This window comes from Hippoglossus stenolepis, chromosome 10 (assembly GCF_022539355.2).
Source record: "Hippoglossus stenolepis isolate QCI-W04-F060 chromosome 10, HSTE1.2, whole genome shotgun sequence".
Lineage (NCBI taxonomy): Eukaryota > Metazoa > Chordata > Actinopteri > Pleuronectiformes > Pleuronectidae > Hippoglossus > Hippoglossus stenolepis.
In genome coordinates, this window is record NC_061492.1 from 26864644 (window position 1) to 26876021 (window position 11378).

The 11378-nt window shown below is 46.6% G+C and overlaps 23 non-coding genes and 1 pseudogene across 23 annotated transcripts; all 24 read left to right on the forward strand.

Moving 5' to 3' along the window:
• The first annotated feature begins 116 nt into the window (after window positions 1–116).
• LOC124853717 lies at window positions 117–229 on the forward strand. Its single transcript, XR_007034056.1, has one exon. It is a non-coding gene; the product is annotated as a U5 spliceosomal RNA (small nuclear RNA).
• Window positions 230–405: 176 nt separating this feature from the next.
• LOC124852786 lies at window positions 406–591 on the forward strand. Its single transcript, XR_007033209.1, has one exon. It is a non-coding gene; the product is annotated as a U2 spliceosomal RNA (small nuclear RNA).
• Window positions 592–1084: 493 nt separating this feature from the next.
• Window positions 1085–1192, forward strand: LOC124853980 (annotated as a pseudogene).
• A 173-nt stretch (window positions 1193–1365) lies between these two features.
• LOC124852983 lies at window positions 1366–1553 on the forward strand. The gene has a single exon (XR_007033397.1). It is a non-coding gene; the product is annotated as a U2 spliceosomal RNA (small nuclear RNA).
• A 489-nt stretch (window positions 1554–2042) lies between these two features.
• Window positions 2043–2153, forward strand: LOC124853802. Its single transcript, XR_007034141.1, has one exon. It is a non-coding gene; the product is annotated as a U5 spliceosomal RNA (small nuclear RNA).
• A 176-nt stretch (window positions 2154–2329) lies between these two features.
• LOC124853719 lies at window positions 2330–2520 on the forward strand. Its single transcript, XR_007034058.1, has one exon. It is a non-coding gene; the product is annotated as a U2 spliceosomal RNA (small nuclear RNA).
• A 487-nt stretch (window positions 2521–3007) lies between these two features.
• On the forward strand, window positions 3008–3116 carry LOC124853750. Its single transcript, XR_007034089.1, has one exon. It is a non-coding gene; the product is annotated as a U5 spliceosomal RNA (small nuclear RNA).
• Window positions 3117–3291: 175 nt separating this feature from the next.
• On the forward strand, window positions 3292–3480 carry LOC124852807. Its single transcript, XR_007033230.1, has one exon. It is a non-coding gene; the product is annotated as a U2 spliceosomal RNA (small nuclear RNA).
• Window positions 3481–3981: 501 nt separating this feature from the next.
• On the forward strand, window positions 3982–4091 carry LOC124853794. The gene has a single exon (XR_007034133.1). It is a non-coding gene; the product is annotated as a U5 spliceosomal RNA (small nuclear RNA).
• A 177-nt stretch (window positions 4092–4268) lies between these two features.
• Window positions 4269–4452, forward strand: LOC124852922. Its single transcript, XR_007033339.1, has one exon. It is a non-coding gene; the product is annotated as a U2 spliceosomal RNA (small nuclear RNA).
• A 494-nt stretch (window positions 4453–4946) lies between these two features.
• LOC124853222 lies at window positions 4947–5059 on the forward strand. Its single transcript, XR_007033565.1, has one exon. It is a non-coding gene; the product is annotated as a U5 spliceosomal RNA (small nuclear RNA).
• Window positions 5060–5238: 179 nt separating this feature from the next.
• On the forward strand, window positions 5239–5430 carry LOC124852935. Its single transcript, XR_007033351.1, has one exon. It is a non-coding gene; the product is annotated as a U2 spliceosomal RNA (small nuclear RNA).
• A 497-nt stretch (window positions 5431–5927) lies between these two features.
• On the forward strand, window positions 5928–6039 carry LOC124853447. Its single transcript, XR_007033790.1, has one exon. It is a non-coding gene; the product is annotated as a U5 spliceosomal RNA (small nuclear RNA).
• Window positions 6040–6214: 175 nt separating this feature from the next.
• LOC124852706 lies at window positions 6215–6403 on the forward strand. The gene has a single exon (XR_007033129.1). It is a non-coding gene; the product is annotated as a U2 spliceosomal RNA (small nuclear RNA).
• Window positions 6404–6900: 497 nt separating this feature from the next.
• Window positions 6901–7011, forward strand: LOC124853516. Its single transcript, XR_007033858.1, has one exon. It is a non-coding gene; the product is annotated as a U5 spliceosomal RNA (small nuclear RNA).
• Window positions 7012–7190: 179 nt separating this feature from the next.
• LOC124852946 lies at window positions 7191–7382 on the forward strand. The gene has a single exon (XR_007033362.1). It is a non-coding gene; the product is annotated as a U2 spliceosomal RNA (small nuclear RNA).
• Window positions 7383–7881: 499 nt separating this feature from the next.
• Window positions 7882–7993, forward strand: LOC124853440. The gene has a single exon (XR_007033783.1). It is a non-coding gene; the product is annotated as a U5 spliceosomal RNA (small nuclear RNA).
• A 178-nt stretch (window positions 7994–8171) lies between these two features.
• Window positions 8172–8362, forward strand: LOC124854365. The gene has a single exon (XR_007034609.1). It is a non-coding gene; the product is annotated as a U2 spliceosomal RNA (small nuclear RNA).
• Window positions 8363–8864: 502 nt separating this feature from the next.
• On the forward strand, window positions 8865–8976 carry LOC124853303. Its single transcript, XR_007033646.1, has one exon. It is a non-coding gene; the product is annotated as a U5 spliceosomal RNA (small nuclear RNA).
• A 179-nt stretch (window positions 8977–9155) lies between these two features.
• On the forward strand, window positions 9156–9347 carry LOC124852957. Its single transcript, XR_007033373.1, has one exon. It is a non-coding gene; the product is annotated as a U2 spliceosomal RNA (small nuclear RNA).
• A 502-nt stretch (window positions 9348–9849) lies between these two features.
• Window positions 9850–9962, forward strand: LOC124853223. Its single transcript, XR_007033566.1, has one exon. It is a non-coding gene; the product is annotated as a U5 spliceosomal RNA (small nuclear RNA).
• A 178-nt stretch (window positions 9963–10140) lies between these two features.
• On the forward strand, window positions 10141–10332 carry LOC124852968. Its single transcript, XR_007033383.1, has one exon. It is a non-coding gene; the product is annotated as a U2 spliceosomal RNA (small nuclear RNA).
• Window positions 10333–10830: 498 nt separating this feature from the next.
• Window positions 10831–10942, forward strand: LOC124853387. The gene has a single exon (XR_007033730.1). It is a non-coding gene; the product is annotated as a U5 spliceosomal RNA (small nuclear RNA).
• Window positions 10943–11118: 176 nt separating this feature from the next.
• Window positions 11119–11310, forward strand: LOC124853063. Its single transcript, XR_007033461.1, has one exon. It is a non-coding gene; the product is annotated as a U2 spliceosomal RNA (small nuclear RNA).
• Window positions 11311–11378: the final 68 nt, after the last annotated feature.

The following is an 11378-nucleotide window of genomic DNA, read 5'->3' on the forward strand; positions in this document are numbered from 1 at the left end:
CGGGGTTGGGAATGTTGCATACTGGGATCTGACATGGAAAGCAAAGAGAGGCCTACTGTGAAGGTGGTGACTCAGACCGAGAGGCTCCTCTGCTGCTCTCCAACAGAGGGCCATGCTGACTCTGGTTTCTCTTCATAACGCACAAGTCTTTCGCCTTTACTAAAGACTTCCGTGAGAGGAACAAACATGAGTTGAATATATTTTTGGCAGGCTTTGCTTGTATGTATTGAGCCTTATGAAATTGTGAAAAGTCAAAGAGCTGTCTAGGTCAGAAATCAAGCGCCACAAAGGAGAGCTTGGGCGGAGGTGATAAGCAGCACCATTGTTATGCACACCTACGAACGGGTACCACAACAAGTGAGATTTGTGCCAAGAGCTTGGTGTGACATCCAACACTTGGGGCTTATCGCTCGGCCTTTGGCAAGATCAAGTGTAGTATCTGTTCTTATCAGTTTAATATCTGATATGTCCTCTATATGAGGACTACATATTAAGCAGATTTTTGGCATGAGGGGCAGAAATTTGGAGCTTGCTCCTTCTCTCCACGCATCGACCTAGCATTGCAGTGCTGCTGGGAACGGTGCACTCTGTTCTTACCTTGTAGAAAACCAAACACTCAAACAATTGTCGCGATCAAAAGTGAATTCTACACTGGCTCAATGAAACTGAGGTAACGGCCTGGCACACACAAGTGTGTGAGGAACCGCTCTGATGGCTCACTGCTTAGTGACGTGACCATGCACGGGTCACAATGAGCTTGAACTGGATTCCAAATTGAGTTAGAAGCGTTTGTCAAGAATGGAAACTTGCTTTCACTCAAGACCTTCTGGGAGACTTGGTGAGAAACCAGAGTCAGCATTTTGGAGCGAATGTAAGTGGTTCAGGGATGTATTGCTTAGGCAGGCTTAAAAGCCAATCACAGTAGTCAGGCAGGAGGTAATAAAGACGTGTATAATTTGGCTCAGATGGGGCGGGTTGGGGAAATGTTGCATACTGGGATCTGACATGAAAGCAAAGAGAGGCCTACCGTGAAGGTGGTGATGGACCGAGAGGTTCTCTGCTGCTCTCCAACAGAGGGCCATGCTGACTTGGCTCTCTTCATAACGCACAAGTCTTTCGCTTTTACTAAAGACTTCCGTGAGAGGAACAAACATGAGTTGAATATATTTTGGCAGGCTTTGCTGTATGGCTGAGCCTTATGAAATTGTGAAAAGTCAAAGAGCTGTCTAGGTCAGAAATCAAGCGCCACAAAGGAGAGCTTGGGAGGAGGTGATAAGCAGCAGCCATTGTTATGCACACCTACGAACGGGTACCACAACAAGTGAGATTTGTGCCAAGAGCTTGGCGGACATCCAACACTTGGGCTTATCGCCGGCCTTTGGCTAAGATCATGTAGTATCTGTTCTTATCAGTTTAATATCTGATATGTCCTCTATATGAGGACTACATATTAAGCAGATTTTGGCATGAGGGGGCAGAAATTTGGAGCTTGCTCCTTTCTCTCCACGCATCGACCTATCCAGTGCAGTGCCGCTGGGAACGGTGCACTCTGTTCTTACCTTGTAGAAACCAAACACTCAAACAATTGTCGCGTATCAAAAGTGAATTCTACACTGGCTCAATGAAACTGAGGTAACGGCCTGGCACACACAAGTGTGTGAAACCCTCTGATGGCTCACTGCTTAGTGACGTGACCATGCAGGGGTCACAATGAGCTTGAACTGGATTCCAAATTGAGTTAGAAGCGTTTGTCAAGAATGGAAACTTGCTTTCACTCAAGACCTTCTGGGAGACTTGGTGAGAAACCAGAGTCAGCATTTTGGAGCGAATGTAAGTGGTTCAGGGATGTATTGCTTAGGCAGGCTTAAAAGCCAATCACAGTAGTCAGGGCAGGAGGTAATAAAGACGTGTATAATTTTGTTGGCAGATGGGGGCGGTTGGGAATGTTGCATACTGGGATCTGACATGGGAAAGCAAAGAGAGGCCTACCGTGAAGGTGGTGATAGACCGAGAGGCTTCTTCTCTCCAACAGAGGGCCATGCTGACTCTGGTTTCTCTTCATAACGCCAAGTCTTTCGCCTTTACTAAAGACTTCGGTGGAGAGGAACAAACATGAGTTGAATATATTTTTGGCAGGCTTTTGTATATTGCTGAGCCTCATGAAATTGTGAAAAGTCAAAGAGCTGTCTAGGTCAGAAATCAAGCGCCACAAAGGAGAGCTTGGGCGGAGGTGATAAGCCAGCCATTGTTATGCACACTCAACGAACGGGTACCACAACAAGTGAGATTTGTGCCAAGAGCTTGGCGTGACATCCAACACTTGGGGCTTATCGCTTCTCGGCCTTTGGCTAAGATCAAGTGTAGTATCTGTTCTTATCAGTTTAATATCTGATATGTCCTCTATATGAGGACTACATATTAAGCAGATTTTTGGCATGAGGGGCAGAAAATTGGAGCTTGCTCCTTTCTCTCCACGCATCGACCTAGCATTGCAGTGCCGCTGGGAACGGTGCACTCTGTTCTTACCTTGTAGAAAACCAAACACTCAAACAATTGTCGCGTATCAAAAGTGAATTCTACACTGGCTCAATGAAACTGAGGTAACGCCTGGCACACACAAGTGTGTGAAACCGCTCCGATGGCTCACTGCTTAGTGACGGACCATGCACGGGTCACAATGAGCTTGAACTGATTCCAAATTGAGTTAGAAGCCAGGCTGAATGGAAACTTGCTTTCTCACAGACCTTCTGGGAGACTTGGTGAGAAACCAGAGTCAGCATTTTGGAGCGAATGTAAGTGGTTCAGGGATGTATTGTTTAGGCAGGCTTAAAGCCCATCACAGTAGTCAGGGCAGGAGGTAATAAAGACGTGTATAATTTTGGTTGGCAGATGGGGCGGGTTGGGAATGTTGCATACTGGGATCTGACATGGAAAGCAAAGAGAGGCTCACTGAAGGTGGTGATGAGACCGAGAGGCTCCTCTGCTGCTCTCCAACAGAGGGCCATGCTGACTCTGGTTCTTCATAACGCACAAGTCTTTCGCCTTTACTAAAGACTTCCGTGGAGAGGAACAAACATGAGTTGAATATATTTTTGGCAGGCTTTGTTGTATGGCTGAGCCTTATGAAATTGTGAAAAGTCAAAGAGCTGTCTAGGTCAGAAATCAAGCGCCACAAAGGAGAGCTTGGGGGGAGGTGATAAGCAGCAGCCATTGTTATGCACACCTACGAACGGGTACCACAACAAGTGAGATTTGTGCCAAGAGCTTGGCGTGACATCCAACACTTGGGGCTTATCGCCTCGCCTTTGGCTAAGATCAAGTGTAGTATCTGTTCTTATCAGTTTAATATCTGATATGTCCTCTATATGAGGACTACATATTAAGCAGATTTTGGCATGAGGGGCAGAAATTTGGAGCTTGCTCCTTTCTCTCCACGCATCGACCTAGCATTGCAGTGCCGCTGGGAAAGGTGCACTTGTTCTTACCTTGTAGAAAACCAAACACTCAAACAATTGTCGCGTATCAAAAGTGAATTCTACACTGGCTCAATGAAACTGAGGTAACGGCCTGGCACACACAAGTGTGTGAAACCGCTCTGATGGCTCACTGCTTTGTGACGTGACCATGCACGGGTCACAATGAGCTTGAACTGGATTCCAAATTGAGTTAGAAGCGTTTGTCAAGAATGGAAACTTGCTTTCACCATCAAGACCTTCTGGGAGACTTGGTGAGAAACCAGAGTCAGCATTTTGGAGCGAATGTAAGTGGTTCAGGGCTGTATTGTTTAGGCAGGCTTAAAAGCCAATCACAGTAGTCAGGGCAGGAGGTAATAAAGACGTATATTATTTTGGTTGGCAGATGGGGGCGGGTTGGGAATGTTGCATACTGGGATCTGACATGCGGAAAGCAAAGAGAGGCCCACCGTGAAGGTGGTGATCAGACCGAGAGGCTCCTCTGCTGCTCTCCAACAGAGGGCCATGCTGACTCTGGTTTCTCTTCATAACGCACAAGTCTTTCGCCTTTACTAAAGACTCGTGGAGAGGAACAAACATGAGTTGAATATATTTTTGGCAGGCTTTGCTGTATGGCTGAGCCTTATGAAATTGTGAAAAGTCAAAGAGCTGTCTAGGTCAGAAATCAAGCGCCACAAAGGAGAGCTTGGGCGGAGGTGAGAAGCAGCAGCCATTGTTATGTACACCTACGAACGGGTACCACAACAAGTGAGATTTGTGCCAAGAGCTTGGCGTGACATCCAACACTTGGGGCTTATCGCTCGGCCTTTGGCTAAGATCATGTAGTATCTGTTCTTATCAGTTTAATATCTGATATGTCCTCTATATGAGGACTACATATTAAGCAGATTTTTGGCATGAGGGCAGAAATTTGGAGCTTGCTCCTTTCTCTCCACGATCGACCTAGCATTGCAGTGCCGCTGGGAACGGTGCACTCTGTTCTACCTTGTAGAAAACAAACACTCAAACAATTGTCGCGTATCAAAAGTGAATTCTACACTGGCTCAATGAAAGTGAGGTAACGGCCTGGCACACACAAGGTGTGAAACCGCTCTGATGGCTCACTGCTTTGTGACGTGACCATGCACGGGTCACAATGAGCTTGAACTGGATTCCAAATTGAGTTAGAAGCGTTTGTCAAGAATGGAAACTTGCTTTCACTCAAGACCTTCTGGGAGACTTGGTGAGAAACCAGAGTCAGCATTTTGGAGCGAATGTAAGTGGTTCAGGGATGTATTGCTTAGGCAGGCTTAAAAGCCAATCACAGTAGTCAGGCAGGAGGTAATAAAGACGTGTATAATTTTGGTTGGCAGATGGGGGCGGGTTGGGAATGTTGCATACTGGGATCTGACATGAAAGCAAAGAGAGGCCTACCGTGAAGGTGGTGACTGTGACCGAGAGGCTCCTCTGCTGCTCTCCAACAGAGGGCCATGCTGACTCTGGTTTCTCTTCATAACGCACAAGTCTTTCGCCTTTTACTAAAGACTTCCGTGGAGAGGAACAAACATGAGTTGAATATATTTTTGGCAGGCTTTGCTGTATGGCTGAGCCTTATGAAATTGTGAAAAGTCAAAGAGCTGTCTAGGTCAGAAATCAAGCGCCACAAAGGAGAGCTTGGGCGGAGGTGAGAAGCAGCAGCCATTGTTATGCACACCTACGAACGGGGTACCACAACAAGTGAGATTTGTGCCAAGAGCTTGGCGTGGACATCCAACACTTGGGGCTTATCGCTTCTCGGCCTTTTGGCTAAGATCAAGTGTAGTATCTGTTCTTATCAGTTTAATATCTGATATGTCCTCTATATGAGGACTACATATTAAGCAGATTTTTGGCATGAGGGGCAGAAATTTGGAGCTTGCTCCTTTCTCTCCACGCATCGACCTAGCATTGCAGTGCCGCTGGGAACGGTGCACTCTGTTCTTACCTTGTAGAAAACCAAACACTCAAACAATTGTCGCGTATCAAAAGTGAATTCTACACTGGCTCAATGAAAGTGAGGTAACGGCCTGGCACACACAAGTGTGTGAAACCGCTCTGATGGCTCACTGCTTTGTGACGTGACCATGCACGGGGTCACAATGAGCTTGAACTGGATTCCAAATTGAGTTAGAAGCGTTTGTCAAGAATGGAAACTTGCTTTCACTCAAGACCTTCTGGGAGACTTGGTGAGAAACCAGAGTCAGCATTTTGGAGCGAATGTAAGTGGTTCAGGGATGTATTGCTTAGGCAGGCTTAAAAGCCAATCACAGTAGTCAGGGCAGGAGGTAATAAAGACGTGTATAATTTTGGTTGGCAGATGGGGCGGTTGGGAATGTTGCATACTGGGATCTGACATGAAAGCAAAGAGAGGCCTACCGTGAAGGTGGTGACTGTGACCGAGAGGCTCCTCTGCTGCTCTCCAACAGAGGGCCATGCTGACTCTGGTTTCTCTTCATAACGCACAAGTCTTTCGCTTTTACTAAAGACTTCCGTGGAGAGGAACAAACATGAGTTGAATATATTTTTGGCAGGCTTTGCTGTATGGCTGAGCCTTATGAAATTGTGAAAAGTCAAAGAGCTGTCTAGGTCAGAAATCAAGCGCCACAAAGGAGAGCTTGGGCGGAGGTGATAAGCAGCAGCCATTGTTATGCACACCTACGAACGGGTACCACAACAAGTGAGATTTGTGCCAAGAGCTTGGCGTGACATCCAACACTTGGGGCTTATCGCTCGCCTTTTGGCTAAGATCAAGTGTAGTATCTGTTCTTATCAGTTTAATATCTGATATGTCCTCTATATGAGGACTACATATTAAGCAGATTTTTGGCATGAGGGGCAGAAATTTGAGCTTGCTCCTTTCTCTCCACGCATCGACCTAGCATTGCAGTGCCGCTGGGAACGGTGCACTCTGTTCTTACCTTGTAGAAAACCAAACACTCAAACAATTGTCGCGTATCAAAAGTGAATTCTACACTGGCTCAATGAAACTGAGGTAACGGCCTGGCACACACAGTGTGAAACCGCCTGATGGCTCACTGCTTAGTGACGTGACCATGCACGGGGTCACAATGAGCTTGAACTGGATTCCAAATTGAGTTAGAAGCGTTTGTCAAGAATGGAAACTTGCTTTCACTCAAGACCTTCTGGGAGACTTGGTGAGAAACCAGAGTCAGCATTTTGGAGCGAATGTAAGTGGTTCAGGGATGTATTGCTTAGGCAGGCTTAAAAGCCAATCACAGTAGTCAGGGCAGGAGGTAATAAAGACGTGTATAATTTTGGTTGGCAGATGGGGCGGGTTGGGAATGTTGCATACTGGGATCTGACATGCGGAAAGCAAAGAGAGGCCTACCGTGAAGGTGGTGACTGTGATCGAGAGGCTCCTCTGCTGCTCTCCAACAGAGGGCCATGCTGACTCTGGTTTCTCTTCATAACGCACAAGTCTTTCGCCTTTACTAAAGACTTCCGTGGAGAGGAACAAACATGAGTTGAATATATTTTGGCAGGCTTTGCTGTATGGCTGAGCCTTATGAAATTGTGAAAAGTCAAAGAGCTGTCTAGGTCAGAAATCAAGCGCCACAAAGGAGAGCTTGGGCGGAGGTGATAAGCAGCAGCCATTGTTATGCACACCTACGAACGGGGTACCACAACAAGTGAGATTTGTGCCAAGAGCTTGGCGTGGACATCCAACACTTGGGGCTTATCGCTTCTCGGCCTTTTGGCTAAGATCAAGTGTAGTATCTGTTCTTATCAGTTTAATATCTGATATGTCCTCTATATGAGGACTACATATTAAGCAGATTTTTGGCATGAGGGGCAGAAATTTGGAGCTTGCTCCTTTCTCTCCACGCATCGACCTAGCATTGCAGTGCCGCTGGGAACGGTGCACTCTGTTCTTACCTTGTAGAAAACCAAACACTCAAACAATTGTCGCGTATCAAAAGTGAATTCTACACTGGCTCAATGAAACTGAGGTAACGGCCTGGCACACACAAGTGTGTGAAACCGCTCTGATGGCTCACTGCTTTGTGACGTGACCATGCACGGGGTCACAATGAGCTTGAACTGGATTCCAAATTGAGTTAGAAGCGTTTGTCAAGAATGGAAACTTGCTTTCACTCAAGACCTTCTGGGAGACTTGGTGAGAAACCAGAGTCAGCATTTTGGAGCGAATGTAAGTGGTTCAGGGATGTATTGCTTAGGCAGGCTTAAAAGCCAATCACAGTAGTCAGGGCAGGAGGTAATAAAGACGTAGTAAATTTTGGTTGGCAGATGGGGCGGGTTGGGAATGTTGCATACTGGGATCTGACATGGAAAGCAAAGAGAGGCCTACCGTGAAGGTGGTGACTCTGACCGAGAGGCTCCTCTGCTGCTCTCCAACAGAGGGCCATGCTGACTCTGGTTTCTCTTCATAACGCCAAGTCTTTCGCCTTTTACTAAAGACTTCCGTGGAGAGGAACAAACATGAGTTGAATATATTTTTGGCAGGCTTTGCTGTATGGCTGAGCCTTATGGAAATTGTGAAAAGTCAAAGAGCTGTCTAGGTCAGAAATCAGCGCCACAAAGGAGAGCTTGGGCGGAGGTGATAAGCAGCAGCCATTGTTATGCACACCTACGAACGGGGTACCACAACAAGTGAGATTTGTGCCAAGAGCTTGACGTGGACATCAACACTTGGGGCTTATCGCTTCTCGGCCTTTTGGCTAAGATCAAGTGTAGTATCTGTTCTTATCAGTTTAATATCTGATATGTCCTCTATATGAGGACTACATATTAAGCAGATTTTTGGCATGAGGGCAGAAATTTGGAGCTTGCTCCTTTCTCTCCACGCATCGACCTAGCATTGCAGTGCCGCTGGGAACGGTGCACTCTGTTCTTACCTTGTAGAAAACCAAACACTCAAACAATTGTCGCGTATCAAAAGTGAATTCTACACTGGCTCAATGAAAGTGAGGTAACGGCCTGGCACACACAAGTGTGTGAAACCGCTCTGATGGCTCACTGCTTTGTGACGTGACCATGCACGGGGTCACAATGAGCTTGAACTGGATTCCAAATTGAGTTAGAAGCGTTTGTCAAGAATGGAAACTTGCTTTCACTCAAGACCTTCTGGGAGACTTGGTGAGAAACCAGAGTCAGCATTTTGGAGCGAATGTAAGTGGTTCAGGGATGTATTGCTTAGGCAGGCTTAAAAGCCAATCACAGTAGTCAGGGCAGGAGGTAATAAAGACGTGTATAATTTTGGTTGGCAGATGGGGGCGGGTTGGGAATGTTGCATACTGGGATCTGACATGCGGAAAGCAAAGAGAGGCCTACCGTGAAGGTGGTGACTGTGACCGAGAGGCTCCTCTGCTGCTCTCCAACAGAGGGCCATGCTGACTCTGGTTTCTCTTCATAACGCACAAGTCTTTCGCCTTTTACTAAAGACTTCCGTGGAGAGGAACAAACATGAGTTGAATATATTTTGGCAGGCTTTGCTGTATGGCTGAGCCTTATGAAATTGTGAAAAGTCAAAGAGCTGTCTAGGTCAGAAATCAAGCGCCACAAAGGAGAGCTTGGGCGGAGGTGATAAGCAGCAGCCATTGTTATGCACACCTACGAACGGGGTACCACAACAAGTGAGATTTGTGCCAAGAGCTTGGCGTGGACATCCAACACTTGGGGCTTATCGCTTCTCGGCCTTTTGGCTAAGATCAAGTGTAGTATCTGTTCTTATCAGTTTAATATCTGATATGTCCTCTATATGAGGACTACATATTAAGCAGATTTTTGGCATGAGGGGCAGAAATTTGGAGCTTGCTCCTTTCTCTCCACGCATCGACCTAGCATTGCAGTGCCGCTGGGAACGGTGCACTCTGTTCTTACCTTGTAGAAAACCAAACACTCAAACAATTGTCGCGTATCAAAAGTGAATTCTACACTGGCTCAATGAAAGTGAGGTAACGGCCTGGCACACACAAGTGTGTGAAACCGCTCTGATGGCTCACTGCTTTGTGACGTGACCATGCACGGGGTCACAATGAGCTTGAACTGGATTCCAAATTGAGTTAGAAGCGTTTGTCAAGAATGGAAACTTGCTTTCACTCAAGACCTTCTGGGAGACTTGGTGAGAAACCAGAGTCAGCATTTTGGAGCGAATGTAAGTGGTTCAGGGATGTATTGCTTAGGCAGGCTTAAAAGCCAATCACAGTAGTCAGGGCAGGAGGTAATAAAGACGTGTATAATTTTGGTTGGCAGATGGGGGCGGGTTGGGAATGTTGCATACTGGGATCTGACATGCGGAAAGCAAAGAGAGGCCTACCGTGAAGGTGGTGACTGTGACCGAGAGGCTCCTCTGCTGCTCTCCAACAGAGGGCCATGCTGACTCTGGTTTCTCTTCATAACGCACAAGTCTTTCGCCTTTTACTAAAGACTTCCGTGGAGAGGAACAAACATGAGTTGAATATATTTTTGGCAGGCTTTGCTGTATGGCTGAGCCTTATGAAATTGTGAAAAGTCAAAGAGCTGTCTAGGTCAGAAATCAAGCGCCACAAAGGAGAGCTTGGGCGGAGGTGATAAGCAGCAGCCATTGTTATGCACACCTACGAACGGGTACCACAACAAGTGAGATTTGTGCCAAGAGCTTGGCGTGGACATCCAACACTTGGGGCTTATCGCTTCTCGGCCTTTTGGCTAAGATCAAGTGTAGTATCTGTTCTTATCAGTTTAATATCTGATATGTCCTCTATATGAGGACTACATATTAAGCAGATTTTTGGCATGAGGGGCAGAAATTTGGAGCTTGCTCCTTTCTCTCCACGCATCGACCTAGCATTGCAGTGCCGCTGGGAACGGTGCACTCTGTTCTTACCTTGTAGAAAACCAAACACTCAAACAATTGTCGCGTATCAAAAGTGAATTCTACACTGGCTCAATGAAAGTGAGGTACGGCCTGGCACACACAAGTGTGTGAAACCGCTCTGATGGCTCACTGCTTGTAGCGTGACCATGCACGGGGTCACAATGAGCTTGAACTGGATTCCAAATTGAGTTAGAAGCGTTTGTCAAGAATGGAAACTTGCTTTCACTCAAGACCTTCTGGGAGACTTGGTGAGAAACCAGAGTCAGCATTTTGGAGCGAATGTAAGTGGTTCAGGGATGTATTGCTTAGGCAGGCTTAAAAGCCAATCACAGTAGTCAGGGCAGGAGGTAATAAAGACGTGTATAATTTTGGTTGGCAGATGGGGCGGGTTGGGAATGTTGCATACTGGGATCTGACATGCGGAAAGCAAAGAAGGCCTACCGTGAAGGTGGTGACTGTGACCGAGAGGCTCCTCTGCTGCTCTCCAACAGAGGGCCATGCTGACTCTGGTTTCTCTTCATAACGCACAAGTCTTTGCCTTTTACTAAAGACTTCCGTGGAGAGGAACAAACATGAGTTGAATATATTTTTGGCAGGCTTTGCTGTATGGCTGAGCCTTATGAAATTGTGAAAAGTCAAAGAGCTGTCTAGGTCAGAAATCAAGCGCCACAAAGGAGAGCTTGGGCGGAGGTGATAAGCAGCAGCCATTGTTACACACCTACGAACGGGTACCACAACAAGTGAGATTTGTGCCAAGAGCTTGGCGTGGACATCCAACACTTGGGGCTTATCGCTTCTCGGCCTTTTGGCTAAGATCAAGTGTAGTATCTGTTCTTATCAGTTTAATATCTGATATGTCCTCTATATGAGGACTACATATTAAGCAGATTTTTGGCATGAGGGGCAGAAATTTGGAGCTTGCTCCTTTCTCTCCACGCATCGACCTAGCATTGCAGTGCCGCTTGGAACGGTGCACTCTGTTCTTACCTTGTAGAAAACCAAACACTCAAACAATTGTCGCGTATCAAAAGTGAATTCTACACTGGCTC